The sequence below is a fragment of the Neofelis nebulosa genome, chromosome 14 (genome assembly GCF_028018385.1).
Source record: "Neofelis nebulosa isolate mNeoNeb1 chromosome 14, mNeoNeb1.pri, whole genome shotgun sequence".
In the NCBI taxonomy this organism is placed as follows: domain Eukaryota; kingdom Metazoa; phylum Chordata; class Mammalia; order Carnivora; family Felidae; genus Neofelis; species Neofelis nebulosa.
The window spans coordinates 38,317,332-38,338,226 of record NC_080795.1 but is presented as its reverse complement, the minus strand read 5'-3'; the positions used below and the strand labels follow the sequence as shown (position 1 = coordinate 38,338,226).

Below are 20,895 nucleotides of genomic sequence, written 5' to 3'. Positions count from 1 at the left end.
TTCATTTGTATTTTCAGATTATCCTGAAACATGTCTAAATGATCTAACGTTAGGATACAGAGAAAACTTTAATGTATGATCACATTGCACAAATGACCACATTGCAAAACAGCCTTGAAGCTAAGTTTAGATGTTGGAAAATCACACACTTGGAATTTTTGGAATGTTCTTAAATAACTTGGGCAAAGAGAAAATTACAACAAACACTGGTAATTCAGGAAATGCTACAATAAGGATGTTCTACGTTACATGTTATGGGATGGATGCATAAAAGGCAAGGAACAAGGAACATTAGGTGAAGAGCGGAATATGCACCTAAGGTAGACTTAGTAACTGGAGTTTCTAAATTTAGTTACCTTCCGGTCTAAGTCTTACCACCACACCTGCCCCCCCATACAAAAACTTACTAAAGTGTCATCTCTTTCTTAGACTTCCATATAATACTTCCTGCTTTGTGGTCTCTGTGAAAATTACGGTCCTCGGCATTGCCTAGGAGCTTGTTAGAAATGGATTTCAGGCTAATAACGTAGGATTAAATTATAAAATATATTAAGCATCTATAAAGTTTCTCACTGAGGGGCGCCTGGGTGGTTCGGTTGAGTGTCCGACTCTTTGACTTGGGCTCAAGTCATGATCTCACGGTTCATGAGTTCAAGCCCTGCATCAGATTCTGTACTGACAGCTCAGCTTGGAGCCGGCTTCAGATTCTGTGTCTCCCTCTCTCTCTCTCCCTCTGACCCTCCCCCCACCTCAAAAATAAACAATTTTTTTTTAAGAAAAGACAAATCTCATATGACTTCACTCATTTGAGGACTTTAAGATACAAAACAGATGAACATAAGGGAAGGGAAGCAAAAATAATATAAAAACAGGGAGGGGGACAAAACATAAGAGACTCAAATATGGAGAACAAACAGGGTTACTGGAGGGGGTGTGGGAGGGGGGATGGGCTAAATGGGTAAGGGGCACTAAGGAATCTACTCCTGAAATCATTGTTGCACTATATGCTAGCTAACTTGGATGCAAATTAAAAAAAAATGATTGTTGTGAGGGTAAACTTCTGGTTTATATGACAAGAAAGTTCATTACTTCAGATGAGGTATATACGCAGAAAAGAATGGCTTATGGAGGGGAAAAAATGAGTTTTGTAACATTGGGCATGGTTTGTAACAGGGAAATTTGTGGATATGTCAGACAGGCATTTGGAATACAAATCCAGAGCCAGAAAAAATGTAAAGATTAGAAATTTAGGTTTGAGTTTTCTGATTGGAAGATAATATTTGAGGCCATGAGCAATTATCCTGGAAAGGATGATAAGAAATAGGAGGAAAAGGGAAAGGAGGTGGGTAGGTATTACAGAGGAATAGAAGATTGAGATTTATATTTCAGTTGAATTCAACATCAAAAACAATGCACTACAGTCAGCCATATACTTAGAGATGAGTAATAATGGAGTAATACGATATTTTTTGTATGCAGTCTTTTAAATTTGTAATTTTAAAGCTCTAAATTGGCACACCCATTGTCCTAAATATTCTAATTTCTAGTTCACTACTATGTAAGTTATTTCTATAAAGTCAAACACTGAATTAGTGAATATTGTAGCATTGCATCTGGGAGGAATCTAGGATTGGGTTCCTGTGAACCTCTGGTCACATTTTCATCAATTGATCAATACATAACCTTGTTTTAAGATATTTAGAATCTGTTGTTGATTCACTAACATTAAACTCAACCAACAGCACGTGGCCTGAACAAATGTTACCTAACATTTTCTCAGTAAGGTACATCAGTGCCTTCTTGCGTTTAGGAACAACCACTACACAGCACTATACTTAGGGACCATTTTAAACAGCAAAATCACCAACAAAAAAATATACCATGCAAAAATATATAATGCAAAGAATATATACCATGAAAAGGGCACTTGTTTACAGTATGAGAGCAGAGATAAGACAGTGTCACCTGGTCTCACTTCATTTGGGCCCATACATGTCTGATGACAGATTTGCTGCTACTCTGCAACATACACATGCCCATGAAAGCAACAGAAGTTCTGATTTGAGGGTTACTAATAAATTGTAGTAAGCAATTTCACAAACATAATCTGCAAGAAGTGAATTTGGACTGTAATTCAACATGTTTTTGTTAAGTATCTTTCCAACTGGAATTTGGGAAGCCATAGTTACACTAATTATGCCAAAGAATGCAGCTTTGAGAAGGTGCAACACTGATGACTCCCAAGGAACTAAGGATTACTGCAAAGGTCCTGAAAAACTTGTGCATGGTTATCAAGAACTCAGAGGGGTTTGCTGCTTTCCTTTCTCCCCCCACCTTTAAAAAAAAATGTTTTTTTAATCTTTATTTTTGAGAGTGAGACAAAGTGTGAGCAGGGGAGGAGCAGAGAGAGAGGGAGACACAGAATCCAAAACAGGCTCCAGGCCCTGAGCTGTCAGCACAGAGCCCGACGCAGGGCTCAAACCCACGAACAGCAAGATTGTGACCTGAGCTGAAGTCAGACATTCAACCGACTGAGCCACCCAGGCGCCCCATCCCTTGCCTTTTTTTTTTTCTTTTTTCTTTTTGATGTTTATTTTTGAGAGAATGCAAGCAGGGGACAGAAGATCTGAAGCAGGCTCTGTGCTGACAGGCTGACAGCAGAAAACCTGATATGGGGCTCAAACTCACTGTGAGATTATGACCTGAGTGGAAGGTGGACGCTCAACCAACTGAGCCACCCAGGTGCCACAAGCTTCTTTCCTTTCTGTTAGCACTGAGCCAGCAGGTCTGGCTTACTAGCAGCTGTTATTTTGCTGTCCTGTCTGGGACAGCAAGAGAATATTCCCAATATGGAACAGAGCAAGTTGAAATCTAGACTGCCTGTCCCAAATATTAACTCTCATTAAGACTAATTGTTAGTATAAATCTCTATGCCAAGAGAGTATAGGAAAATTGAGTGTGTTTTTGTTTGACCAAACTGCATATTTGAGAGAGATCGTGCATCCAATTATGAAATGAGATTGATATTCAAGGGTCACACTCAACTGCAAAGCTCATAAGAGTTACATGCACTGCTGAAGGAAATTGAGCCTTGGTTTTAATTAGTTGGTGATTTTGAGCCTCTTGTCCTAAAAGCTGCCATAATGATAAAAATATATATGTGTACACACACACACACATGTTTCTTAGTCGCTCAACCAACTAAGCCACCCAAGCACGCCTGGATGGTAGCTTTTTAGAATAATTCCTTATTCTTCATCATGTGTCATGTTCACAGCAAAATAAAAACTTTTTTTTTTAATTAAAAACATCTCTGCAGAAATTTTGAACATGATAGAGATAAGTGTTACCCATTATCCCACCATGCATAGATGCCCTCAGAACAGGATATTTCCTTCTGGAAATTATTTTTAAATTACTTTTCAAATTTAGGTTAATACTACATATAAATTTCTGCTTTTTATTCACTTGCAATTATAATACAGACATTTCTCCAAGTCATTTATTCTTCAAAAACATTTTTAACTGCTGCATATTTTCCCATCACATAAACCAGCTGTCAAAAATTACCACTTTTCAGCTTGTGATTTGCTTCTCAGCAATATTAGACACTACTGGCTATCACTTCTGCCCACATTTCTATTCAAATGTCAATGAAGCCTGCCTTGTCCCACCATTTGAAAGGAAAGAAGAAATGTGCTCTCCCCACCCACCTTTCCTATTTCCCTATTTACCTTGATTGATTTCTCTCCATAACAGTTACCACTGTCTGATATTATTATGTATATCCTTGTTAAATTGAGTGTTATCTATCTCCTCCCTTGGCTTCTGTGACACACCCTCTCCTACTTTTTCTTCTTTGGTTCTAACTGCTCCTTCTCTCTCACTGAAATTTGCTGGGTCCCTTAGGACTCTGTCCCAGGCCTGTTTTTCACTTTATACACTCTCCCAACTTCCAACTCCCATGGCTTCAATTACTACATCTGTGTGCCAACTGGACCTTTCTCCCAGGTGCCAGCCTCCTGGGTGACTTCACTTGGATTGCCCCACAAGTACTTTGGACTTAACATGCTAAATGGTTGGGTTTTCTCTAAATTTGTACTCCAGGTTTTTTGTTTGTTTGGGTTTTTGTTCTTTTTTGAATAACATTTCTGCATTTCCAGAATTTCTTTTTAATCTCAGTAAATGGCACCACTCCACCTCATAGAAGACCCCACATGTTTTTGTTCCTTCATCTCTGATTTCATCTACTCCCAATCCCAGAACTTCAGCCATCTTGGTCTTTTTTTCTGTTTCTAGAAAAACCAAGCGTCTTGATGCCTAAAAGTTTTTCACTGGGTGCTTCTTTGACTTGGGAAAAATATTCTGTAATGCTCACTTTTATTATCATTCAGGTCAAAACTGCTATGTTTCATTTATCAGAGATTCATCACCTAACCAACAAGCTACCTGAGACCCCTGCCAGTGGTGGTGGTGGGGGGGGGGGGTCCCATGATAAGTATATGTCACTTATCTCAAGGCACTGTCAATCACTTTACCTTCTGCATAAGATCATGACCCGAGCTGAAGTTGGACACTTAACCGACTGAGCCACTGAGGCGCCGCTGAAGTTTATTCTTTATACACAATATAAGTGATCTTTGTAAAATTCAAACCAAATTTACGAGTTTCAACTCTGTTTTTTCTTATATGTTTATTTATTTTGAGAGAAAGAGTGTGAGAGCATTGGGAAAGGCAGAGAGAGAGAATCCTAAGTGGGCTCCGTGCTGCCCGCAAAAAGCCCGACACAGGGCTTGAACCCATGAACTGTGAGATCATGACCTGAGCCGAGGTCAGATGCTTAATTTAGACTGAGCCACCCAGGCGCCCTAAAGTGTACATTTCTTAATATGCTCCTCAAGGCCATCTCCAGTCTCATCCCATGCCACATTCTGGTATAATCTGTTTAAGCCATTCTGGACTGTGGTACCTTGAACTCTCACACTTTCTCTTCCCTCAGAAATGGAGTGCCTTTGGAAGTAGTGCTTTCTCACCACTCGAAATAATGATCTGCCATCACTCTTTGACCACTGTATCTAAAGTAATGCACAATTTTTATCCATTCATTCCCTATTGTAAGTGCCCTAATCTTCCCCCTTACAATACTTTTACTTTTTATCTTTTTTCTGTATTTGAGTATACTTCCATGAAGCACAGATATGTCTAACTAGATCTGTCTTCTTCACATTTTTGTCTTCATTACCTAATATAGTACTTAGCACACAAAAGCCATTTAGTAAACATTTTAATAAATCAAACATGGACTAGATGACCATTTAGCAATAATAAAGACAAAAAAAGAAAATTTAAGGTCCCTTTCATCTTCATACAGTTATAAAAACATTGTCCTATATTTTATTATCAATATTCTCAGACTCAAATCAGTCATCAGTGGTAATTAGAAGACAAAAGATCAGATCTTGTCTCTATACTGAGGTTTTACCCAATGGTAATTAACAGAATACCAGTAAGTGAAAAAGAAACACCTTATAGAACTTTCTCTTTTGGCCTTTTAACTTTCTAGTGTGTGTCTTAATTTATATTGTATTTCAGCTTTTTCAAGTTTTTTCAGTTGCAATTTTTTAAAATCTTTCATTTTTGTTTCCTTGCCCATTTTTAAATCCTTTTTGCTAAGTTATTTTTCTTTTTCCTTCATGATATTTGTTTTTCACTTTTGACCTTTGCTTATCGCTGAACAATCACGTGGCATTTAAGAGTCCTAACATAGTGGAGCCTGGTATAGTGACTTGACAACTGGTAATCAGCATCCAGTCCAAGTTCTTCCTGAAGTTGAAAGAAATCTCAAAGACTGGAACACTAAGTACTGTGTTGTGTCTCTTACAGGATTCTGGATGGAAATTAGTTTCCATCATTTATAGGAACTTGCCCAAGGTTAACTGAGCCGGCTGGTTTTTCTGTTGTTTCAACTGTCACCACTGACGAGGACATCTATGGAGACTGCGCGTGGCACTGAGGCAGCATTCCAGTGTCCAGTGCCTGACACCTCATTTCTACGTGTCTCTCTGTCTCTGATCAAAGCCACGGAGATGGGTTCTTGAAATCCACGTGTCTTGTGGCAGCCTCTGTATTAGCCCCTTTATTCCTCAGTTTCCAACTTAAAACTGAGGGGGATAGAACGATGAAAAGCCATCTCTTTATTTTTTACTACAAAACTATTTTTTCAAATGAAATCTAATGCAGAAGTCCAGTGTACGAAACAGATCAAAGCAGAGCCAATGAGACCGACGGGAACGAGCGGCATGAAGTCCGACCTACTCTTCCCTAAACTTGAGGCACTTCTGAGGATCCTCTAAGAGTTTAGTTTGACTATCACTGGATAATCTGAGGCAGAAATTTCCATCCGGCTGTATTTTGGAACCATCTAAAGAGTTTTGATTAGTTTTGTTTCTAATGCTGATGTTGTGGTCTCTTTCTCAAAGAGTCTGCCCTTGCAACCAGGCAGGAGTCTTTTTTTTTTTTTTTTTTTTTTTAATTTTTTTTCAACGTTTTTTATTTATTTTTGGGACAGAGAGAGACAGAGCATGAACGGGGGAGGGGCAGAGAGAGAGGGAGACACAGAATCGGAAACAGGCTCCAGGCTCTGAGCCATCAGCCCAGAGCCTGACGCGGGGCTCGAACTCACGGACCGCGAGATCGTGACCTGGCTGAAGTCGGACGCTTAACCGACTGCGCCACCCAGGCGCCCCGGCAGGAGTCTTTTTTTAAAAACTTCCCGGATGACTCTAATATGCAGCCAGAATTCGAAAAAAAACTTTTCCAGATAGCTTTTTTTCTGATTCCTAGCACTCCACTTTTCATCGCTTTTGATTAAAGTGAGTCTTTCGTCCCATTCTGGGGCCTTGTGTTTTCCTTCTCAACCTACAACTTCTCCAAAAGTCCTTGGATTTTTCCAAGTTCTTAACCTCGTATTATATCTCTGTTCTCTTAGATTACGTAGCTGATGCAAAAACCAGTGTCAGTTTCCAGAACAAAACAATATTTGTTTCATAGGTCTTTATTATGTTATGGTTGTTCTTTAATACAAATGAACATGGAATAATAATTAAGTGATTGATACTTGGGACTTGGAGTCAGAATTAGATTATTTTATATCTCTTCCCTTTAATAACTCTGTAGCTTACTAACTCTTTGGACGAGTTAGGGGACAATGATAGTCTTACTACACAGAATCATCATAATGACTTAGTAGGGCAACACCTCAAAGTACCTAGTACATAGAAAGTGCTCAAAATTGTTCACTGTTACGGTTATCAAATATGTAAATACATTTTTATTCAATTTTTCTCACTTCAGGGAAATTAAATAACTCTGACTTTTGAACCACATTACAAAGTGTGAATGATTTCATTCAGTCAGTCTACTCAACTAATATTTTGTAAGTACCTGTTACGTACTGTGAAAGGAAGAAATAGAAAGTCATCTGCCTTTAAATGTCCCAAGTGTTAGCGGTCAAAGAGTCTTATCAGTTGAAAATGAGAAATCCTAATGAACATTAGGATGGAGGAAACAGACATCAAGAGGGCTGAATATGCTCTAACATCATATTTGTTTGACCTGCCCGGTGTTGCCACATTTCATTTAATTAGCCCTCAAACAATTTAAAAATCGGATACTTTAATATAAATAAAATCCAACCCAGACTTCTAGCTTCTCTTGAAAAACTGAGCTCTCACAAACAGTGAAATTACAGAGCAGCGGTGGTGTGGCACCCTTTATTTGGGGCATGTTTTCTCCAGCTCCCCACGTCTTTCCATTTCCTGTTGTGTCCTCATCACAGAGACCAGGGATCAGTTGCTATTTACATGGCACTTGCACAGGGTTTTCTCGTAACAGAGTTAAATATGAACTGCTTTCTGTATCCATGTCTCTACCACAGGTGGTAAAATAAAAACCAGGCCAAGAAGACCCCATGTATCAAGAAAAATGAGAGAAAGCACAGTTACCTGTGGAAGTGAAAAATATTCTTTGATTCTAAACAGGCAAAAAAGTATGTGTATATAAAAAAAAATACAATTTATGGGTGCCTGGGTGGCTCAGTGAGTTAAGTATCCAACTCTTGATTTCAGCTCAGATCATGATCTCTCGGTTCATCAGTTGAGGCCCCACATCAGGTTCTGTGCTGACGGTGTGGAACCTGCTTGGGATTCTCTCTCTCCCTCTCTCTCTCTGCCCCTCTTCTGCTTGCTCTCTCTTTCAAAAATAAATAAATAAATTTGAAGCAAATACAATTTAAGTGGTGCCTGGCTGGCTCAGTTGGTAAAGCACGCAACTCTTAATGTCAGGGTCATGAGTTCAAGCCCCATGTTGAACATGGAGCCCACTTAAAAAAAAAAAAAAAATACAATTTAAGTTGCAATTATTAAACTCCCAGTCAGTATTCACTAATACATTTTCAGCTTTAATAAGGAACTAGGTTTGGCTTGTGTCCCATTGATCTCTTGTGCTACAAATATTTCTTGAAATACCATAGGTGCTAAATAAATATTTGCAAAATATAAACATGAAGACCACTACAAAGGCATATTCTTTTTATCAAGGCTTATTATTTACTTGTACCAAACAAGATAATATTTTATATACAAGTAAACAGATGAGTAGACAAGTACAAGTTGTATTAAGTACTGTAAAGAAACCAAATACGCTATTATAGAGAATAATAGGGTGGTTGGGATGGGGGTGGGAATCTGTTCAGATTTGTCCAGGGTGGTCTAGATCTGAGAAGGTAATAAGCAGGCAAAAATCTGAATGAAACATAAGGAGTCAACATTTCAGAATAAGTGGGCCAGGCATTTCCAAGAGAAACAGCGTTTTCCAGGCTGTTTACTTAGCGGTGTGACCTTGAACAAGGGTTAGCCATCTCCTACCTGTGGCACATGCCACCCCCAGTCCCTTGCTGCCCAGAGATTCTGTACGATGCATGATTTGAAGCAGATGTAGGTAGGTTCCTGGTCCGGATCTCCTGTGGAGGGAAAAATCCATGGCAAATGAAACGAGCCCATTAGCTCCGATAGAGTCAACTAAGGATGATACTTTGTTGTCATTACATGAGTAACCACCTTAGACAGAACCGTGGAAAAAGCGGAGTTTCTTTTCAGTGCCCTCCTGTCTTCCCTTCCACGTGCCCCTCCCACCTTTTGATACTCTTTCCCACAAGCCGCAGGCAAATCAAACATTTATGCTCTTCTCTCTTTATCCAGAGTTGTTCTCTTCGCTTATACTAAGCAGATCCGGACCTCACAATTATATACCTCTACCCCATCCTCCTACCCACACCATCAAAGAAAAAAAGAAAAGGAGGGAGAGAGAAACAGTTGCTCCTAAGCATCTCAGTCAGGTGTTGAAAACAATTGTTTATTAAACTTACTTGAGACAAAATGAATGACCATAGTTAATAAATGCGTCTTAAGCTTTTCTAAGATTTTCACATTTTCAGAACTATTGTTAACCTGAATATCTCCATTTGGTAGAATTTGAAGAATTTATTTAAATGAAGAGTTTCACCGTGGGTAAGGAAAATGATACATTAGGGTGGCTTCTGACCCTTCTCCTCCTAAATGTTATTTTTACTATTCTAGAACAGAGGTAAGAATATTGACAGTGATGACTTTTGAAAGTTTGATAATCAATGAAAAAAAATAACAAATCCTAATAACCTATTTTGGGTTAAGTATACTTTGGGTCAACTGAAAATATTATATGCTGGATCTCAAGATTTGTTTCTTGGAGCACCTGAGTGGCTCCATTGGTTAAGCATTGACTTTGGCCTAGGTAATGATCTGAGTGGCTCATGAGTTAGAAGCCCGCGTAGGGCTCTGTGTTGACAGCTCAGAGCCTGAAGCCTGCTTCAGATTCTATGTCTCTCTCTGCCCATCCCCTACTCATTCACTCTCTCTCTCTCTCTCTCTCTCTCTTTCTCAAATATAAATAAACATTTAAAAAAATTATTAAAAAAATTTTGCTTCTTTACTTATCTCCTTTATAAAATGAATTTGGCTTCATTTTTCTAAATGCAGGATTTTCTCCTGACGTCTCTTCCATTTTTAAAATTGTTTCCCACCAGTGTACAAGGAATTGGTATCAGAGACACTTCATTGGGTTGCTACTGTCAAAGTACTTAGTATGTTAACAGAGAATAAACAGGAAATAAGAGGTGAAAGAGAAGTTAGATTTTAGAGGAACCTGAGAGTGTGGGAATCTAAGTAATGAGGCAGAATGCATCAGAAGATAAATACACAGTTTTCAACATAAGTAGCAAGAGTTCAAATAGGAAACAGAGAGGGAACTGCTGTTGAAAATCAACCCCATTGTTTGTTGTGGTAATTACTCACTCCCCCCAGCCAACATGGTTAGGATAGTGCACTGGGTAATGTAATTTTCTTGGCAGGATTGTTATTGTCTCTGAAGGAATTCATGTAATATCCTTAATCTTGTTTTAAAAAATTAGATTTTAACTTAAATCAGCATTATCTATCACGGTGGGGGAAAAATCAGATTTTGTCATTGTGATGTTTATATCAAGGAAGTCTTAAGACGTGATTAAAGTACTTTATTTCTAGCATTTTGATTATAGTGAAATTAAGTAATCAGTGGTGCCTGTTTGGAGTAGCATGGTAAATAGAATTAAGAATGAAAAGCTCTGGGAAAGGAAAAACAAAAACACATCGAAGATTTCCAACACTTTACTCTCTTAGATTTTAAAGAAAAATTAATTTTATTTTGTAAACAGCTACAAATTATAATAATTTACCTTTTAAACAAAAGCTATAAATTATCAAGTAGAAAAAACAATGAAAAACTACATATTTTTTTTAATGTTTATTTATTTTTGAGATAGCACTAGCAGGGAAGGGGCAGAGAGAGAGACGGAGACAGAGGATCTGATGCGGGGCTCAAACTCAGGAACTGTGAGATCGTGACCTGAGCCGAAGTCAGACGCTCAACTGACTGAGCCACCCAGGCGCCCCTATATTATTTTTTAACAGTATTGAAGTTTCAGCTATAACCATTTGTCTGGTTACTACTGCTCTATTTACATATTTTCTCAGACAATTCCATTCTTTTATCCTTATATAGTGATTACTTTAATTTTTCAACATTTAAGTCATTCTTCAAATATTACATGAAACTATTTTACCATATAGTAATTATTTAACATTTATTTATTTTTAAAAACAACATTCATGATTTTTTATCAGCTTTATTGAGGTATAATCGACAGACAAAATCGTACATATTTAAATTGCATGATGTAATGATTTGATATATGTATATATTGTGAAATGATTATCAGGTTAATTAACACATCCATCACTTCACTTATCTTTTGTGTGTGGGTGGGTGTGTGCATATGTGTGTGCGTTGAGAACACTTAAAATGCACTCTGCAGATTTCAAGTATTCGATACAGTATTACTAACTGGAGTCACCATGCTATATGTTTTATCTTTTTTTTTTTTAATTTATTCCGAGAGAGACAGAGACAGAGAGAGAACATGAGAGCAGGGGAGGGGTAGAGAGAGCGAGGGAAAGAGAGAGAACCTCAAGCAGACTCTGCAGTCAGTGCACAGCCTGATGTGGCGCTCTAACACACTAGCCGTGAGACGACCTAAGCTGAAACCAAGAGTCGGACACTGACCGAGCCACCCAGGCACCCCAATCTTATTTTCTCAATTCAAGCTACTTTCTAATTTCTCCTTTGAGATTTTTGATTCATGAATCTCTTAGAATGTGACTTTTAAAAAACTTTATATTTTCATTTGATTTTAGACTCACTTAGAAGTTGCAGAAATAATAGAGTTCCCGTGTACCCTTCAGCCACTTCACGGTATTTTATCAAAAGCAAGAAAGAGCCATTGATAAAATACCATTGACCATAGATCTAATGTGTATTTCACCAGTTCTACAAGTACTCTTTTTGTGTGTTTGTGGCATAGTTCTATGAAATTTACTCCATGTATGGGTTCATGTGACCACCACCACAATCAGGGCACAGAACTGTCAAAAAACTCCTTTGTACTGCTCCTTCCTAGGCACACACACACCCTTACCCTAGCTCCTTCCAAACTTCTCCTCCTGGAACATGTTGTATTTCTTTTTCTACACAGCCGTTTCGGCCCTTTTATTTGTTTATATTTTAAATGTTTATTTTTGAGGGGGGGAGGGGTGGAGAAAGGGGAACCGAAGATCTGAAGCAGGCTCTGTGCTGACATCAGAGAGCCCTCTGTGGGGCTGGAACTCACAAAGCAAGAGATCATGACCTGAGCCGAAGTCTGACACTCAACCGACTGAGCCACCCAGGTGCCCCTGCTTTGGACCTTTTAAATGCTCTTTAATAGGTTTTTTTTTTTTTTTTTTTTTTAGACTATACATTTTTTTAAGTAATCTCTACACCCAACGTGGGGCTCAAACTTACAACACTGAGATCAAGAGTCGCTTACTCTGCTGACCTAGCCATCCAGGCACCCCTCTTTAATGCAGTTTTAATATTTTGTTAGTAAGGGTTTAGGCTCTTAGGTACTGCTTTGTGAGATTAATTTTTGTATATTTTTTGCTTCACTGGTAATGTGAAAGTAAGTTTTTCTATTGTTTCCTATCTTGTTATTGCCAGATCACACAAAATTACTGGTCTTTCTAGTTCCTTTCTCTCTTTTGTGGCTTCTCTCTCTTCAACTAGTTTATTAGTATTATTATTCTTTTCCCATCTCTTTGTCAGAGGGAAAAGCATGTCTTCCTTTATTCATGAAGAGCAATTTTCTGATTTCTTTGGATGCCTTCCACCTCCTAATAGCATTCCTGCAAAGTGTCTCCCACCATTAACTAGCAGGCTCATCACAGTAAATTCCCAGACTGATTTCTGCCTGACACAAATTCTCTCATTTTGAAAAACTTTTTTTTTTTTTTAACATTTATTTATTTTTGAGACAGAGAGAGACAGAGCATGAACGGGGGAGGGGCAGAGAGAGAGGGAGACACAGAACCAGAAGCAGGCTCCAGGCTCTGGGCCGTCAGCCCAGAGCCCGACGCGGGGCTCGAACTCACGGACCGTGAGATCGTGACCTGAGCCGAAGTCGGACGCTTAACCGACTGAGCCACCCAGGCACCCCTTGAAAAACTTTTAAGAAAATAGTTTTGTCTGGAAAACTATACGTAAATTTACAGTTAGTGGAGCAGAGATTTTAACAATTAAAAGAAAAACATGAAACATCACTAATACTAAAAAGTTACTATAAGGCAGCAATGGATGGAACAGCAACTATTATAGTTATGCATGAAATTCTTATAACTGAATGATGATCCTACTTTTAAAACTTAAAATTCAGCACTGAAGTTCTGCATGGCTTAAAGATAGTAAGAGGTTGTAATCCACACTTCTAAAATTAAATAGATAGATAGATAGATAGATAGATAGAATTAACCCTGGGGGAAAAAAGTTAATTGTATTAAACATAATGCATTTTAATTATAAGAGCTATTTTCAAAAGTTGTGTTTTTAGTGATGATAAGAATCTTTATCATGTTAATGTTCCATAGGGAGAGACCGAAATAAATGATTCAAATAACAGGTAAAAAAAACCTTTGGGAGAAGAGAACAAAGAAAGGGAAGGCAGCTAAGATAAATGACCAGATGCAAATAATCTCAGGGTTAGCAGTAAATGGAGAAAGAGTGGTACAAAATTGAGGTAGATGGTCAAGTGAAACACTTAATTTTCAGATTCAAGAGCAGATCATCCTAATAAAATTGAAAAAGATAGACTTTGGCAGACAATGGCTAAAAATAATTAGGCTAAAGGATTGTAATAGATACTTCCATCTGTATATGGCTTCATATTTCCCAACATGTCCAATCTCTCTATAAGAAAGGCAGTTATGTTTAAAAGCAAAGAGTGTGGGATTAGATGACTTGGGTTGAGATTCCAGTTCTAATGCTTAAGGCTAGTAATAGGGTAAGTGAGCAACCTGATCTCTTAGGGTCTCAGCATCTGCCTCGGTAAAAGTACCTGCCTCAGTAAAATGTATAAAATGGCAGTACCTGCTTCAAGGGTTGCTTTGAGGATAAATTGGGATCATTCACATAAAGCAGTAAGCCCTCATTTAACAATATTAGCTACTGTGATTAACAAAGATAACCCACCTTATTGTTAAGAAATGTCACTTGAGGTAGAAATAAAGTATGCCAAACCCTGGCTTCCCCAGTGGGCTCAGTTTTGTATCGCTGCCATTCCTGATCAGGACAAGAAAAAAATCAAAATCCCCATTTCCACCAGGGCATGGATAGGATATCATCTGGTCTCTGATTTGAACTCTGAGCTTATAAACCTGTGTCCTCCAAGCTGTAGCCTTTCCCTATATTTGTCCATCCCTATGAATGGGTGATGCCCCCACCTGCCCCCAGCTCCTGTTTTCTGCTGCTCAGAAATCATGGCAGCCTCTCCTTAAATATAAGCCTATTTCATTGATATCCAGCAGCCTGTGGAGAGCCTATGCTAGCCCCTTTCCACAGAGGTTACATCTGTGCCTCCGATTATTGGCTTCTAACTCTTCATCAACTGGATGACTGCTTTCCTAATGTTGATTTTCAGTTCCTCCTCGATTCCCTTGCTGCTATACCTCAACAGCTAAATCAGAAGCCCTTGAGTACTGATTTGTTCTGGAACAAACTTCAGTTTTCCCTGACTATTTGGACAGTGCTAACTTGCTCCTACAGCCTGCCCTATGCTCCCATCAATTCTATTTATTCTTGCTTCTGACACCTCACCTTTCCCTTTCAAACTAATTAGTATTTCCCAGGATACCTCAAAGCCAAGCTAGTCTGAGTTGTGGTATAAAAACCCAGATGGGTGCCTGGCTGGCCCCGCTGGAAGACCATGAAGCTCTTGATCCCGAGATTGTGAGTTCGAGCCCCATGTTGGGTGTAGAGATTACTAAAACTAAATAAATATAAAAGAAAAAAAAAAGCATGGACATATAAGATAAGAAATGTGGGGTTGATATCATATGGCTCAACAGTATTAACTATCCTACTTATTTGCTGCATGTATTTACTGTGAAATTAGAGTCTGTACACAAAGCATATTTTAAACTATAAATCGTAACACTATGATAGTGGACAGAGTTCCTCTTTTGTTGTCAGCTCTCCCTTCCTTTTCCTCTCCGGCCCTGTCTGTTTCCTTGACATGGCTAGCTACTTCATTGTATGTCTCCTCTCTCACTTTTTTTATTCCCTTATCTTCCTTCTTGTTTTTTTTCTTCCAATTTTTTATGTATTTATTTTGACAGAGAGAGCAAGTGGGGAGGGGCAGAGAGAGAGGGAGAGAGAGAATCCCAAGCAGACTCCACACTGCCAGCCTGGGGCCCAAGGTGGAGCTTGATCCCACAAGCCGTGAGATCATGACCTAAGCCGAACCACCCAGACACCCCTGCTCTTTCTTTCTTATCTTCTACTCCTTCCGCCCTCCCATTTCTCTTATACTTTTTCATCCAATCGGCTCCTGTTTCTCTCTGGGAGGTCAGTGCCTCTCTGACACTGGGTTTCACACTAGCTCCCGTCTTCTACCTGATGATGAACTTCTGTGCCCTCCCAAAAGTACTTGCTCATGATGGGATGGGGCAAGTCAAGGCTTGGGAATTCATACAATGGAAATATTCATACAATTCATACAACGGAAATAAATGCTAATCTAAAAAGAGTGAAACTGATCTTTATGTGTTGATATGGAAAGACCTCCAAAATAAATGAGTAGGTAAAAACAAGACACAGAAAAATGCATGTAGAATTATTCAAGTTATGTAAATAAAAAAGATAGACAAGTTCTTATGTATTACATTCGGTGTGGGGAAGGCTGGAGTAAACAAATTGACCCCTTTTTAAGAGACTTTTGAAAGAGTCCAGGTATTTTGACCCAGAAATTCCACTTTTAAAGTAGACATTTTATACTGAAGAAACAAATTTTGTATAATTATTGCAAATTAATTATTGCAACATTTTTAGCAGCAAAATATTGGAAGTAATACTGGTGTCTAATATTAAGAAATTATGTAAATAAATCATGGAATATCCACAAAAAGATAAAAGTACAGTTATTAAAGATATATTTTTAAAATCTATTCATGACATGGGAAATATAATAACACATTTTTAAACAGAAAAGAAATTTACAAAACAAAGTTTACACAAGGATTTTAATTTTGCTTATGGGTAAGATACATTTTCATAGACAAATAATGAAGCAAATGCAGGTAAATTTTTGAGTGGATATCACTGGGTAATGAGATTAACGGGGTTTCTATCGTCTTCTCTGTCCTCTGTCCATTTTCCAAGTGTAAAACTATGAAAATACATTCTTCTATAATAATAGAGAAAGTAGAAAATGTTATTAAAATAATACATTTTGGGGGGCACCTGGGTGGCTCAGTCAGTTAAGCATCTGACTTTTTAGCTCAGGTAATGATCTCACCGCTTGTGAGTTCAAGCCCCACGTCGGGCTCTGTGCTGACAGCTCAGAGCCTGGAGCCTGCTTCAGATTCTGTCTCCCTCACTCTCTGCCCTTCCCCTGCTCGCTCTCTCTCTCTCTCTCTCTCAAAAATAAACAAACATTAAAATTAAAAAAAAATAGTAATACATTTTTTGAAAAATTTGTGGGTTACAGTTGAGCTCAGTTTTTCAGAACAGGAAGTTTCCCCCTTCCTTTTTTACCTCATGGCTCATTTCTATCTTTATATAACTCCATCTGGGTATCTATCTATCTATCTGTCTATGTATTTACCTGCCTATCTATCCATCATCTGTCTTTACTTTCCTCAGTGGAACTTTTTTTTTTTTTTAATTTTTTTTAATGTTTATTTATTTTTGACAGAGAGAGAGAGACAGAGCGTGAGCCGGGGAGGGGCAGAGAGAGAGGGAGACACAGAATCCAAAGCAGGCTCCAGGCTCTGATCTGTCAGCACAGAGCCCGACATGGGGCTCGAACTCACAGTGAGATCATGACCTGAGCTGAAGTCGGACGCTCAACCAACTGAGCCACCCAGGCGCCCCCATCAGTGGAACTTTCTAAACATGTTTGTTCTGTTTTCTCTTGTTTAGTTAATAGTCCTTATGATTATAAACGACTGATGCTGGTCTTGTTGAGTAGACTTGGTATGTTCTAGACTTGGCATGTTGGCACATATCATTTTTCCAATAATAAGAGTATCATTATTATCGTTCCTTACCTCTCCAAGTGTAAACTGCTTCATACAGTATTTTGTTTAAATGTAGGGCCACTCTTACATGCTTTTGAGTAATGATGAATTAGAAGGCACATTTAGCTTAGAATTTCAAATTGTGAAACACAACCATGCAACTACCTGCACTAAGGAATTCTTTTCCCAGTAAGTAGTTCATATTTACTGAAATTAAACAGAGAAGTTAAATTCAGTCCTGGAAGATAAATTCTTCCTCTCGTCCAGATTGGTGTTAGTGAAAAACATTTGGAAGAGAAATCTGCTTCTCAAAGAAGCCATTCTATTTTCCCAAGAGAGAGAAGATTTATAATCAAAATATTGGTATCTATAACAATAATTTTACTGCAATCTGTGGTCATAAATCATCTTTCATTCCTAAATACTCCTTTATTCCATTACTTGCTAATACATCTTGTCTTTCGGTTCACTGTTCTTTTACTTTATTAGTACTAGTATTTTTAGCTGAGACTAAGTACATTATTTTCTAAAGTGTGATTGCTTAAGAATTAGATGCTCCCAGGGCACCTGGGTGGCTCGGTCGGTTAAGCATCTGACTTCAGCTCAGGCCATGATCTCACGGTTCGTGAGTTCGAGCCCTGCATTGGGCTCTCCACTCTCAGCACAGAGCCCACTTCAGATCCTCTCTCTCCCTCTCTCTCTTCCCCTTCCCTCTCTCTCTCTCTCTCTCTCTGTCACAAATAAATAAATATTTAAAAATAAAAAATAGTTAGATGCTCCCTTACCTGTGTTTTCATGGTGTTTTCTTCATATAACCATTAGTGTAGAAATGGTTTGATTTTCTAAGTTTTGTCACACTGGACTGCAAAGTCCAAAATTAGAAGCCACACTTTATTCATTTTTATGTCCCCACACTTAGGATAGTGCTTGTACAAAGGAAGCAATCAATAAATGATTTTTATATTGAAGAAAAGGGCAGATGATAAGAATAGCCATTTGGAGAAAACAAGTCAAGCAGTTGAATCTGAAACTCTAATATTATTGTAATGAAAGAATTTCAAATATTGAAAAATTTTATGTTATCTTACTGACTAATCCTGGGAAGCATTTTGTATTGATTCATGTTTTTAATCCTCTGGTTCATTTGAAATAGGAGAAATCTTGGGGCACCTGGATGGCTTAGTCAGTTAAGCATCTGACTTCAGCTCAGGTCATGATCTCACGGTTCATGAGTTCAAGCCCCACATCAGGCTCTGAGCTGACAGCTCAGAACCTGGAGCCTGCTTTGGTTTTTGTGTCTTCCTCTCTCTCTGCCCCTCCCCTGCTTGCACTCTGCCTCTCTCTCAAAAATGAATAAACATTTAAAAAAAGAAATAGGAGAAAACTTAAAGGTAGAAACATTTGTTTAGAGCTTATGTTTTATTTTAATCAATTTTGCCTAAATGGAAATTCATATTATTATCTTCAAGAGATATTTTCAACTTTTAGAAACAAAAAGCAAGTCACATATAAATGTAGATCTTTTTTGTATCAGCCCCACTAAAAGCTACCTTTTTATCTCTGATTATTACTCTGAGTATTTCTACCAAGGGATTATAGATTTCTTACACCATAAAGAGTATCACCTTTATTTGTATATATTTTACTTTCTTCTAGTAATTTTTTTACTTTGTGTTCATTAACACAAAGTAGTTAAGAATTTAGTTAAGAAGTGAGATTTTTGTCTGCACGGCGTGATCCGTGACCAGACATAATTTAAGAGTCAACTTAGGACCATTAAGAGGATTTGCCATTGTGTTACAGTGTGAAGAAATCCTTCTGTGGAAGGTAGAACGGTGGCCCACCACATCCTAAGCCCTGGGAATATGTTACCTTACATGAAACATGGGACTTTGCAGAGGTGATTAAGTTAAGAATATTGACATGGAAAGAATTTCCATATGAATAATCACAAAGGCCCTTCTATGTGAAAGAAGGCAGGAGAGGCAGAGTCAGAGACTTGAAGGGGCTGCACTGCTGGCTCTGCAGATGGAGGAAGGGGACACACAAGGGGAGGTGTGCAGGTAGTCTCTGGGAGCTAGAAAAGGTGAGAAAACAGACTCTTTTCTGGAGCCTCCACTGAGGAATGCAGCATTGCTGAAAGCTCAAGTTTAGCCCAGTGAGAACCATTTTGGACTTTTGAGCTCCAGAAATGTAAGATAGTAGTTTTGCATTTTTTTTTAATTTGTAAGGAAAATATTACTCGCCATCCATAAAAATGGAGCTTTTGCGCTCGGAACTAATGATCAAAATCCTACACTGCCCTATGTGCATGTGGTAATTTGTTACAGCAGCAAAGCAAACTGATACACTCCCCTTGTATTATTCTACATACATGATATTATTGGTAAATGAAAAGCCCCTCCCGTCATGCAGGCCAGAGACAGCTGCATGTGATCCGTCTCGCTAGTCTGACTAGTGTTCACGAGTGTGGTCAGGGTGATTGGTGACCAGTGAGAATACATAACACATAAGGCTGGTGGCAAATTGACTCAGGCAGACAAAACAAGATGCCTTCGAAAGACTCAGTGACCTGAGGCATATCCTTAACAGTCAGATGACCAAGACAGTAGTCTTGAGAGTAAATGCCCAGTAAGACATGAGAAGGACAAGGCAGGAAATTGTACTCTGTTAACTCATGTACCATATATTCTAGGTTTAGCACAAAATGAGAAAGAATGTAGATAGAACTTCTATGAGCAAAAGAAGACAGTTTGCTATTTCATGGGCTATAAATTACAGAGCATATAAAGAAAGATCATATCCAGAAACAGAATATATTGAAAAATTAGACAGCCATTAAAAATATTTTCACAGACAAAATAGAAAGACAATAAACCAAGAAAAAACATTTGCCTTATTTTTTTATATGTGTCGAACTTTCAAAAGCTGACTGCGAATCAAGGGGATAGGTATTTTATTCAGGCTATTGCAACAGAGAGAATATCCAAAGGCAGTGTTTCCTGGAAAATGGGAAACAAGATATTTTATATAGCAAAGAAACAAATTGGCAGAGTCCCAATTACAAGTTTGGTAAGCAATCAGGCAATCTTTCAGAAAAAGTGCGCGCATGCATGTGTGGGGGTGGGGGGAAGAGAGGGGGAGAGAGAGAGAGAGGGAGAGAGAGAGAGAGAGAGAGAGAGAGAGAGAGAGAGAGAGAGAGGAGTGGGGAGAGAGAGAGATAGGGAGAGAGAGAAAGAGGGAAAGAAAGAGAGATAGAGAAAAAAAAGAGTGGGGGCGTAGGAAGAGAGATTTGGCCTGTTATAGTCCATTACATCCTGTTCTTGGAGTTGTTAACTCAAAGAAGGAATTTAGAGGGATGGATTAGTCTCTCAGTACCAGGGAGCACCAGGGTCCGTGTACCTTCAGAGAAGAAAATTTTACATTTCTCCACACAGGCAAAAGACAAGTATATTTGCCTATCTGAAGATAAAGAAATTCTTTATAACTCTTTCTATGTATTTCTTGATTAGGGAAAACACCCCCTGCTGTAATAAATAAACTCTGAAATCTCAGTGGCTTAACACAGTAAAGCACATTTCTCACAAAACTCTCCAAATCCAGTGTTCTTGGTGGGTAGCTCTCCTGTACATAGTGATTAGTGTCTCAAGATCCTTCT

General features: G+C 38.5%; 1 protein-coding gene across 1 annotated transcript in view; it reads left to right on the top strand.

Moving 5' to 3' along the window:
* Nucleotides 1–20,895, top strand: part of PIP4P2 (phosphatidylinositol-4,5-bisphosphate 4-phosphatase 2) — an 86,394-nt gene that overhangs the window by 2,156 nt on the left and 63,343 nt on the right. The window lies entirely within an intron of this gene.